Below are 12,599 nucleotides of genomic sequence, written 5' to 3' on the forward strand. Positions count from 1 at the left end.
GGACGAGGCTATACTCCTCTGCTATCTGGACAGGCAACTCAACTGGGAGAGGTAACAGGTGAGCACCAACCCAGAATGAATGCCTGAGGGTGTCTCAGGACTCATCTCCTCTGAAGACAAAAACCAACATGTCAAATTCCTCTTCCCAATAACAGACCTCCAAATATTTGTCCTTTAGTTTTCTCCCAGATAAACATCCCCAATCCATATTCATCTGTCTCCATGACTCTTTGCAAGTGCCGTCCCAGCCTCTGCCCTGGCCAGTTTGCAAGCATCCACCTGAGTGTAGCCTCGGTGCCCAACACTTCCCATCAACATGAGCCTGTCCAGCTTCATCTTGTCCTTTGCTTGGCTCCCACTGCAACTCGACCCATGTGTGATGGGTATCATTGCCATGGTTAGGTTATACGGCAAAGTTGGAACTGAAATCTTGCAGATGTAATTAAGGTTCCATATCAGTTGGTTTTGAGTTAATAAAAAGTAAAATTGTCCTGAGTGGGTCTGACCTGACCTGGTCAAAGCCCATCAAGGACATATGGAGCCCCCTTGGAGACAGACACCTTCCCCTTTGCCTCAGAGAAAACACCCAGCTGTGCTGTACACTGTCGTGGGGAGAGGGGCCGTCTCCAGGAGCCCAGGACCTCCATTCTGTAGCCTCAAGAAACTGAATTCTGCCAAAAACCTGAATAAATGTGGAAGAGGACCTGGAGCATCAGATGAGGACACACCTTAATTACAGCCTTGTGAGTCCCCAAGAACCTCACAAACTCGGACTCCTGACCTACAGTAACAGCGCAATTACAAGTGTGTGTTGTTTTAAGCTATTGCATTTGTGCTTATTTGTGACGATATCACAGTTTGGACTCATATTTCATTACGGTAAACTAAACCTCAACAACTTTTTACAGGTGCATTTGCTAAACGAGCTTTCTTCCATCCAGTATTTTTGCAGCTGTTTTGGCCTTGACCTTGTTATTAATAAATTCCATAATTTTTTCCCATTCATCATGGTACATGTTTCAGGATCCCAATCTTGCCAGCTCATGTATTCTAATCCCTCTCTCCTGATTTCTTATATTCTAAAAACCTGTGGTTCTCATGGAAACGGGCTGGTCATTCCCAGTATGTTAGTTTTTGACTCATCTAAATAACAGAGACATTGGCTTATAGTTAACCAAAAACTTCTCAGTATATTTAAATATTAATGACTGTCTACATTATAAATATTAGTTCACATATTTTTAGAACACAAATTTGACTAATAGGTAGCAGTATTTTCCAGGAAGAAAAGGATTCTCTTTCATCAGTAGACTCATCAAAGATATCCACTCAGCCTAAAAGTAATGTAAAACTATAATATTAATTAGGCACACACACAGTGTGCCTCACCATAATTCTGTTTTGGCTGCACTGCAGACAGGTTTTCATTCCCTATTGAGAGAGACCTCCTGTGTGTTTTTTTCATATGTTGACCAAAGACGACATTCGGCAGTGGGGTTTAGACTACTGAATCAGGCATCTGCTACCATCCCTTCTGGACATGTGAGGCCACAGTGGAGTGAATTCTGAAGGAAGTCCAAAGGAAGCCTTTCACTGGGGTTCTAGCCTTACTGTCTGGAGAGTGCTAAGGAGGTGAGCGCGATGATTGAAATGCATTTTAGAGATCATACACCTCAGGCTGTCCACGATGCTGGTGACTGCCATGGTTAATACCAGTAAAATCAAAGTCTGAAAGGAGGACTGCATACATTATTATACTACCTGCTGTCAGTCATACTGTTCAACAGGACGTGCCCAATCCTAACCTCTGGAACCTGTGAATGTGACCTTGCTTGAAAATAGGGTCTTTGAAATATGACTGAGTTAAAATGAGATTATACAGGATTAGAGGGCACTAACCCAATGACTGGTGTCCTTATGAAAAGAGGGAAATTTGGACACTGATGCACAGAAAGGAGAATGCTATGCAAAGACACAGGACAGACAGACACCTGTAGAATGCAGTGTGGAGAATGGAGGGTGGAGGCAGAGATCAGAGTCTTGCCAGGCAAGGAATGCCAAGGCGTCGGCAACACCAGCAGGCAGTTCGAGGCCAGGAGGCATCCTCCCCAACACCTTGATTGTGGACTTCTGGCCTCCACAACTGTGAAAGACTACATTTCTGGGTTTTTTTAAGCCAACAAGTTTATATAATTTGCTGCAGCAGCCTAGAGAAGATGCACTGTGTTGCTCTGAACTAGACCTCTGAAGAGGGTCTCAGACGGAGGTGAGTCCAGAGCCGCAGACGTGTGGTCTGCTGCATATGTAGACTGAGGACTGGCATCGGAAAGGTGATAAAAATGAACATCCTGGATAACAATCCTTCATGAAACAGGAAGTCCTTGTTTGAAGTTTTAAGAAAATAATCATACTGAGATGCTGCACTATTCCTGTGGGTAGTTTCATATTTTAGCAATCTCTTTAGACTTGGATGCTGCCAGCTGAGCTTACATAAAACTATCCTTATGCATGTCTCCAAAAGGCTGTAAAGTCGCAGGTAGGAGACAACGAAACAAAAAGAAAACAAATATGCTGACAAAGGAAATGTGGGCTAGGGGTGGGGTGCAAAAGGAGAAGAGGAAAAATGCAGGGTAACATACGATTATGCATCTGTAGATGCATCTGGTTCAGGACCATTCTCCTCTTTGAGGTATCAAGAATGATCCAAGTTCCTTCTCATATCTAATACTATAATAGTTTTCTAACCCTGACACTGCTACTTGGTAACTTTGAATAACTTTGAGTTAATCACTTACCAAACTATGGGTCTCAACCCAGCACTGTGTCATGAAATTGTTAAAGTGGGTTGAGACCAGCATATCAAGGTAGAGAAAGAAAAATAAATTTTAAAAATAGACAATATCAGAGTGATACCGTAAAGGTGGTGCTATATCATGAAACTGTATATATAGCTTTATGTGTATGTCATGATATGAAAATGTATTTCTTACTTTGGGAAGGTTGAAATGTTTGAAAGCCACTGAACTTGATCCTATGATTGGCTCCAGAATCTCTTACAGAATAAACTAAAATACACTAACAGCATGTTCTGGAAATAGAGGGGGAAAAAGTGTGCAAATTAAAACAAAAATCACTACTCCAAAATGATTTCTTCCCCCAGCAGGTGCCGAGGAACTGTGCAGACACAGCCACTCCTAGTCAGCTTGGTGGATGATTTGGTAATTGCCTGCTTGCCCAAGGAGTATGGAAGGAGAGCTTTGCTTTACCCATGGAAACACACAGGAGCAGAATTCAGAGACTGCTCCCACCTCTGCACAGTGGCAGGTGGCTGAGGACAGGCTCTCGTTCAGCCACACCACATGATACTTTTGTCAGGACTCTGCCACACTCACTGTGAAGAAAGCCAACTCCAGCCTAAATGAGACTCCTACCCATGTGTGAATAATCCAGAAGAAGGTGCACATCTCACTGCTCGGCACTGCCCTCTCCTACTGCTCCCTTCAGGGTACAAGGAGGGAGACTGTCCATGGAATGGAACGTCTAGGTCAGGGGAGCTGGCCCACATGCAGACTGCACCAAAGGTAACATGCCCTCTGCCGCCAACAGTCCACAATGGGTAACCACCCTGTTAATCATTTCCACTCCCTATCTACAAAGAGCCCTGCTGAAAGCATGTTTCAAAATGCTTTCTGTTTAAATTAAGTTGCTATTTCTTTACATGAGGAAGAATTCTACCTTTGAAAATGTTTGACATAATGTGGCGATCAGGTGTACTTTTTTGAAGGATTTAAAATCCAAGACTGAGCTTTCAATCTTTGATGCGCACCTTTTGCAGGGCATTTTCTAAGTGTGCAGATGCCAAGGGGGAGCTTTCACCATCCTGACCAGCACCCAAACTTCCTGATAAACAACGGCTGTCACGGGGTCACTCCTAGGTCCTAGTTCAGCAGGGAAGAATGTCCCCACCACATCCATGTTGCAGTGACTGACATGTCATTTTTTTTATTGACAACAATATTTATGGTGTACAACATGGTGTTTTGATATAGGTATACATTGTAGAATAGCTAAATCAAACTAATTAACATAGATGCATTATCTTACATATTAATACTTTTTTGTGGTGAGAACACTTAAAATCTACTCTCAACAATTTTCAAGGATACAATATATTGTTAACTACAGTCACCATGATGTACAATAGACCCCTTGAACCTATTCCTCCCATCTAACTGAAATTTTGTGTCCTTTCACCAACATCTCCCCAAGCCCAACCCTCTCCCTACCCAGCCCCTGGTAACTGCCATTCTACTCTCCGCTTCTATGAGTTCAACTTTTTCATATTCTACATATGAGTGAGATCGTATGGCATTTGTTTTTTGGTGCCTGGCTTATTTCACTTAATGTTCTCTAGGTTTGCATATGACAGGATTTCCTTCTTTTTGTAAGACTGAAGAGTATTCCATTATATATATATATATATATATATATATATATATATATATACACATACACACCACAAGCAGCGACTGGCATTTATTAAAAACAAAAAACAGACAAAAGCTCCTGATTATTATAACTATATAAAAGTCTTGAAATTGGATAGGATCTTTTCAACAAATGGTGCTGGAGCCATTGGACATCATAGGCAATAAAAAGTGAACCTTGACCTCAACCTCACAACTTACATAAAAATTAACTCAAAATGCATCACAGATTTAAATCTAAATCACCAAACTATGAAACTTTCAGAAGATAACATAAGAAAAAACCTTCAGGACCTAGAGTTTGCTACAGAGTTTTCAGATATGACACCAAAATCATGATTTATAAAAGAAAATTTTTTGATACATTGGACTTCATAATTAAAAACTTTTGTTCAGCAAATGACTGTGTCAAGAGGTTGAAAAGATAAGCTACAGACTGGGAGTAAATATTTTCAAACCATATATCTGACAAAGGTGTCATATAGAGAACACAAAGGACTCTCAGCACATACAAATGTGCCCTCTTGGTGACAGCCTAACGTGCCCAGCTTTGCTGGAGGACCTGGGGTGGGGACCCTACTTTCTCACCTGGGCTCTTCCTTTCTTCCTCCTCCAGGTTTGCAGGGGCTGTGAACAGTGATGAGAGCCAGGAAGCAGGGCCATGCTTGAGGCAAGGCTCCTTCCTAGGTGGGAGACTTAAGGGGGCACCAAGAGACTCAATCATCAGGATATCAGCCGGGCGTGGTGGCTCACGCCTGTAATCCTAGCTCTCTGGGAGGCCGAGGCGGGCGGATTGCTCGAGGTCAGGAGTTCAAAACCAGCCTGAGCAAGAGCGAGACCCCGTCTCTACTATAAATAGAAAGAAATTAATTGGCCAACTGATATGTATATAAAAAATTAGCCAGGCATGGTGGCGCATGCCTGTAGTCCCAGCTACTCGGGAGGCTGAGGCAGAAGGATCGCTCGAGCCCAGGAGTTTGAGGTTGCTGTGAGCTAGGCTGACGCCACGGCACTCACTCTAGCCTGGACAACAAAGCGAGACTCTGTCTCAAAAAAAAAAAAAAAATCATCAGGATAAATAATACTTAATGCAGTATTTTTAAAAATGAAACCTAATGTAGTAAAATCCGCACTGAACACAAAATCAAAATGTCAACACACACAAGACCCAAAGCCTGCCTCAACCATCACTCCAACCCTGGCCCTACAAGGAGAAACAACGTAGGATGTGCGATCCTGACATCTTCAGTTTCCTTTCCTAGGTAATTCTCACAGGTGTCTGCAGCACAGGGCCTCTCTGGAGCTCCTCCTCTCGGCGTGGCAGCACCCTGGCCCCGCAGGGCGTCCTGCTCTGCCCCAACGCTGGCGTCCGCGGCCGACCTCTCCCAGCCCACCTCCTCTGCCAGCGTCCGCGGGGCCGCCCCGCGCGGCCGGGGCTCCCTCCCAGCCAGGGCTGCCCGGAGGCCTAGGGCCCAGCCGCACTCCTCTGCTCCCTCCTGAGACCTGTCTGGGACCTGGAGGAGGGGCAGGCGGGCGCAGGGTGGGGCCCTGGCGCTTCCCACCATATTCTGTGCAGGGCCGCGGTGCGCGCTGGCCTGTGCGCAGCGGTCGGGTCGCAGGCCACCCTGCGCGGCCCTGCCCGCATGGTCCCGCCCGCACGACCGCGCTGCCGCCCGGGCAGTCGCCAGACCCCACGGCCTAACCGATGGTGGCGCCAGACTGAGCAGAACACAGTAACATTTTCGCTCGCGTGGGAGGACACGTCTGTGAAAACGGTTTCTTTGCGGTGTCGAGACCAGAGGGAGGAAGGAGGCAGTGTAGAAGCTCTTTGTGCACCAGGTGCAATAGCAGATACCCCTAGCTGTGAGAAAAGCAAGTACAGTAGCGTCTTTCTGAAGGGCTGGGCACTGGAGCAGCGCAGACCGTCCCGGTAGGCGGCGCCGCGGGCGGAGTGCGTGCGGGACGCGCCGGCGGGACAAGGGCAGCCCTCATCCCACCGCCACCCGTGCTGCCTTCCCTCCCCACGTGCACACGGAGACACAGTGTCCAGGCACAGCAGCGCGGCACAGAGGGGAAAGGACAGAATCTCAGAAGTTGCTAGAAGGCCTACGGAACACGTCCTCCGCTGGGCACACGTGCCATTCTGACTGTCTCTGGCAGCCCCTGTGCCCCACACCCGCCGGCAGGCCTCACAGCAGAAGACAAAGCTTTACCAGCCAAACAAAGCCAAGCCCACGACCCCGGAGCCCGCGCTCCAACACCAGCTCTGGGCCCTGTGTCCAGCTCCCTTGCGGCCTTAGTTTCAAAGGAAAGACAAGCCCGTGTCCGGCCAACTGCCTGTCCTGGGCTCCATTTTTATGAGCATGTAACCAACTGTAGCACCAATGACTTGTGCAGCCTCCCAGGAGCCTTCCGCCCTGCCATGAGGGGCCTGGTGTGCTTGCTCCGCGCTTTCCAATTCTCCAGCAGGCCCGGCCTTACGCGTGAGCCGCTGTCCTACCCTGGGTGACTTCCACTTGGAAGTAAACACTTCTGTCCTTTAATTACATCACAATCATGCTGGAAGAAATGAGTAGCAAGTGTGAGGCAGGCTGTGCAAAAGGGCACACAACACAGGCACTTTTCACTGTTAGGGAAAAAGTAATGAGGACACATTTTTACTTTCTGGGTACATGACAAGACCAAGAGCAGAACGTTTAGTGATGAAATTGTACAGTGATTTATGTTGTGCTAAATATTTAGCTGTTCACTACTTTAACCACCCAGAAAAACAGTTTCACAGCTTTAATGTGATATTTTTTACTGAAATTTTATTCAATGGTTCAGATCCTTGGTTGCTAGTCAACTTCTGTCATTCTTTCACTGTTTATGCAGAATGTATTTACTCACAGCCCACTCAACAGTGGCCAGTGATGGGATGGCAGGCATCACAAACATGCAAAACAAATGAGGAGCACTAGGGGTCCCATGCACTTGTATATTCTCAATACAAAGAACTCTGCTTCAAGACTGAATGGGCCATATGCTCTGCTAATGAAATTGAAAGGGAAAGAAACTACTGCATTTGCTCTGGGGGATGCCATCGGGAGCACAAGGCCCTTGCTTTAAGTAGGTTACACTGCAGTGAGCATTAAAAGATTCACGTAAATAAAGTAGATGAAGGGGTGTATGTGTGTGCGTTTTGTTTGCTTAGCTATTTTTGGCTGGTGTTTATATAAAAATACGGGTACCAGATGATACAATCAAAAAAGGAGGATCATCCTCTTGACAGTTGTGTTTCTAAGTCCAGGCCACATAGTGTCCTATAAATTTTAATCATCAAAGTGAAGACACACAGTCTTTACTGGAACTCTTTCTAACCAATGAGACTAGCCTTTACTGGTATTCCTGAGTCTTGACAATAAAACTGTCTTTGCCCCTTAGATTGAAGGAACTTACAAGGTTTTCTTCGGTTTTAAAGATATTTGACATTTGTTACCATTTCTGTTGATTTATTCAATTATGATGAAAATCATATTTCAATTCAGAATTTTAGCAAGCTATTTCATTTGAAAAACTAATAAAGCTCCCATGTAGTTTGGATTTTAATATATTTCAAACTGATAAGATACTGCTAATAGAATGTTAAAATAAACCATACCAGTATCTTAAAAGAGATATTTTAACACCAAATGTCTCATTTATTACTAATTACTAATGGACAACTGCTAGGCTGGACAAGTGAACAAGGACAATTAATTGAGGTAAACAGGCTTGGGCATTTCCAGTTGAATGGAAATTATCAGGCAATGTGCTGGCTTATCTTTTTGTGAAGAACTATGATGCAGAGTTATATTATTGTACCCACCAATTGAAAGCCAGCCCATCTAATTTAATGCTCTTTTTAGCTCAGCAAATTCTGATTTGGAGAGTTGATGTGCATGGATTTTTGTGCAATCCTATTTACAAACCAACTGAAAAAAAATAAAGAGCTCCCATCCCGAGTACACTCTGTAGCTCAGAGCTTGCCAGAGACAGCAGCTGCAGTGCTCGTGATGGCCTGGAGGGCTCTGGCGCTCTGTCCTCGCTGTCCTCGCCACAGTGGGGTTCTGAGCGAATCCACGGCAGGGGCTTGGGCTGCAGGTAGCCCACTACGGTCAAATGCAAGAAGATGCATTTCCAAGATTCAGGAGGAACAGAGCTATGTATTAGCTGTGACCTTAGTGTGACCTAATCTGGGGAAAATTCAGACTGGTAAATTTGTTTCAAAATATATTGCTTTGTTGTTGTGGTGGTTGCAGTTGCTAAATCCATTCACTAGTGAATATACTCTGAAATTAGATATATTATAAATGCCCTAAGACAAGAAATTCTGGTATGGTGGTGACCATACAATTGAGAAAATGACCTCTGTAAAAGGAAGGCTCAGAGCAGAGGGAATGCGGCTTCAGGCGCTGAGGAGGCTGGGGCTGGCCCACCCTCAGCACAGGTGGGACAGGACACTGACCAGTGAAGCCCAAATTGCCATACATGGTGTCCTCTGGTTGGTAGAATTATTTAAAATGTTTGCTCCTTTTAGCTCCAGCTGTAGAAGAATGCAACTAGAACTGCTTCACCCTGCTCGGGCAGTGGCCGACGGCTAGAGCTACCTATACATGCTCTGACCTTCTACTCAGTGACTCACATATGTTCTTTAAAAGTTTTAAGAGGATGACAAAGTGATTCTACTAGTATGTGAGAGTTTCTCTTGAATTGTTTTTACACTGATTTTTCATTAATGGTATTATTTTAGTAGAAACCTTTGCCAATAATTCCTAAAATAGATTGCTAAAACATCATATAATCTCAAGGTTCAAATTCTGAATAACAACAATGTTTTCTTGAAATGACCTTCTGAAAAGAACACTTTACTTAGTAATTAGAATGATAGTTTAGGCATTATTCCTCAACTACCATAAGAAAAAATAACCTTGCCTTTGCCAACTAATCAGCTTATTAATTAATTAACATTTTTTTGACTTTTGTGAGTGGGTCAATTTATAGTAGTAGTTTATAATATTAAGAGATACATTCATAAATATTAGATATTCTTTAACATTATACATCTAGGTTAAAAGCAGTTGTTTGGGGAACAGACAAGAAGAAGTTTAAAATAATTAGGCATTTTTTAAAAATCCATATTATTCTCAAAAATAATTCCAGAAAGGCTTAAGTGGCCATTCACACTGGGAGAGAGAATCTGATGTCACTACTTATACTCTCTGTTTCTGTTTTATGAACACAAACCAGACAAGGGGCCAGCTGCAAACCAGCATTCTATTTTGATGACATGGTCATCACTTTCAGCTCTTACCCGAGATGCCCAGGACTGAAATCTAGCAAGGGCATTAAAAACCCAGAGTAAATGATTGCCCAGAAGGAAAACCAAAATGGGACCTTCTAGGGACCACGTGGGCCTCCAGAATTTCTTCGTGAGTCAAGACGAGGACCCACTGTCAAAACAAACATTCTGAAACATTTCAACATAACTCAGAGTAAGCAGGAAGGGCGTGGAGCTGCCTCTGTTTTCCCACAGGGTAGCAGTGTGTGCCGTAGAAGGAGCCAGAGCGCGGCAGGAACAACAGGACGCGCTCGCACTCCCGAGAGACAGACGAGGGAACAAGCAGCTGCTCCGGCCTGTGGCCGCGTCTGACCAGCCGCCCCAACAAGCCTGGCCCTTAGCGACAACGCGTGTGCACCGCCCAAAGCCACTCCCTCCAGACCAGGGCAAGGGCGTGACTTAGACGCCACCCAGCAAATGAGTATCATTCTAAAGGTGAAGAGCTATGAACAGTATTTTAATTATAATCTGCCTAAAACTTATTTCTTATAGAGAATACACATACCTGTATGTATGCAAAATCTTGAAGGAAAACTGTATGTTTATATTGTTTGACTATGTGACAGAATAAATAGCACATTGGCCTTTTAATTTTTTAAAAACATGGATAAAACATCGTAAGAGGTGTGAATGTCTCTGAGTAATTAAAAGGGTGATGAAAGAACAGGATTGGGATGTGGATGACTCTAGAAAGTACTTTGATTTCTCTCTTTGGTTTCCTCATGCAAAACACAGGTTTGAGCTAGGTAGGTATATATGTAAATAGTAAATTCAAAATGAATTCACACTTGAACTTTCTAAAATAATGCCCATTCCATTTCCTTATGGGCCACACACAAAACGTGAGGTGCAATCAAAGTCCTGGCCAGGGAGCTCGGTGGCGTGTGTGGGGTGGGGCACCCGGAGTGCCTCGCCCACACGCTGTGCTACAGCCTTGCACTGAGGATTTAATTTTATTCTCACAAAAAAGAAGTCCTACTAGAAAGGGACTACGGTACCAAGAAGGTACACCTATTTACAGATGAGGAACTAGCCCAACAGGGCAGACAGCTTGTGCCAGGCCACACGGCGGCAGGCAGGCCCGGCAGCGTGTCGGCACTCTTAGCCCCACAGTAAGCTCCTCCCAACAGCCGCTCGCCCTTTATTTATCCTGGACATACCTGAATTGAGCAAAGTCCTTTCATATTTAGAAAAATCATAAATTTCTTAAATGGCTAAAGAGCAGCGAGAACAAGTGAGAAGTTGGATATGTGCATTATTCCAAGGGAGGGAAATGCTAAAACTGGCAATCAGGAAGGCTTGGCCTCCAAGAGTGATCAGGTGTGGCAAAGCCTGAGAATTTCTTATCTAAAAGTAGTGAGACGTGAGATGTTAACATGAGAAATTTTAGCCTGATTATCAGGAAATTTTCCAGACGTGAAATGAACAGAACTGTAGCCATGTACCTTAAAGGAAATAATGAAAGCCCTTGTCTATGACATTTTAGAAACTGGCAAGCACACAAGAAAACAGGCTCACCTGACTCCTGACACCTTTCCATCTGCGCACTGCCATCTTCTTGGGATCACTTTGAGGGTCTCGAAAGGGGCAAAACAGTGGGCTGTTAAAAGCATTTGTCATCTCTCAACACAGCTGAGCAACTGCTGGGACACGAAGAGCACCACAGAATGGTGGGCAGCCACTCCTGGGCCCGTCAGTGGAAACAGCTCATGGAGCTATGAGCTGAGTGAGGTTGCCTTTATGTAGTTGGTGCCTTTGCAAGGAAAACTACTGTCCCTAAAGCAGGGGGAAGCATCGCCAGCACCCAGCCCATACACCGGGTGCCGGACGCCTCACAGCCACCAGCTGACCTCATCCACACGGCAGTCCCTCCCCCCGCAGGTCAGTACTATTAATAGCTCCACATAGGTGCAGATGGTGTAAAGAACTTACTAAAGTCCCACAGCTGGTAAGTGGGAGAGCTGGGATTTGTACCTCATTCATCTGACACTGACACGTGCTTTTATCTGTGATATAATGCTACTAACAAAGATCTAAAATCCACCCCTCAGCAGGTTGTATGAGCCAAAATCTGTGCAAAGTTCCTTGAAAAAGAAAGTCCGAAATTATGTTGCTAGTAATTGCCATGACATTCAAACTAATGTTTTATAAATTAAAAATTAAGTTTGCATTTCAACTTTATCAAATATACACATTTACTTACTTTCTGTAGGTCACATACACATTTCTGTATACACATTTACTTACTTTCTGTAGGTCACATACAAAATGAGATTTGGATTCAAAGTCCTGGCCAGGCAGTTTCCAGTATGACTGTGGTGTACACTGGAGGCTGCACTGGCCCAGACACTACAGAAGTATTTCAGGTTTCTCCACTCTGACCCAGTCTGAGAGAAAAATGTGCTGCAGTGCTGGCTCTGTTCTGTGGATGTTGCTAAGTTACTGAATATTTTGTTTTGCCTTGCCCAGAAAACTGTGTTAATTGTCTTCAAAGAGATAAGCTACATTCTGGAACATCTTTGTATATGTACCATAAAAGTACTGAGAGTATTTTTGTAAAATAAATTTTGTTCTTTTTCCTTGCCTACCAAATACAGTTTGGGGAGAACCATATGAATCTAGTGATTTGAAATGTAAATCTCAAACATATTACCAGTATTTAAGCAGAAATGTACCTATTCAGAGTCCTCATGAGCTGCACACGTGCACATATGCATCCCTTTAGAAAGGAAGACACGGTCACACTGAAGGGA

General features: G+C 44.3%; 1 protein-coding gene across 4 annotated transcripts in view; it reads right to left on the reverse strand.

Moving 5' to 3' along the window:
- Positions 1 to 12,599, reverse strand: part of EGFR (epidermal growth factor receptor) — a 184,315-nt gene that overhangs the window by 121,505 nt on the left and 50,211 nt on the right. The window lies entirely within an intron of this gene.

The sequence above is a fragment of the Microcebus murinus genome, chromosome 9, assembly GCF_040939455.1.
Source record: "Microcebus murinus isolate Inina chromosome 9, M.murinus_Inina_mat1.0, whole genome shotgun sequence".
Taxonomy (NCBI): domain Eukaryota; kingdom Metazoa; phylum Chordata; class Mammalia; order Primates; family Cheirogaleidae; genus Microcebus; species Microcebus murinus.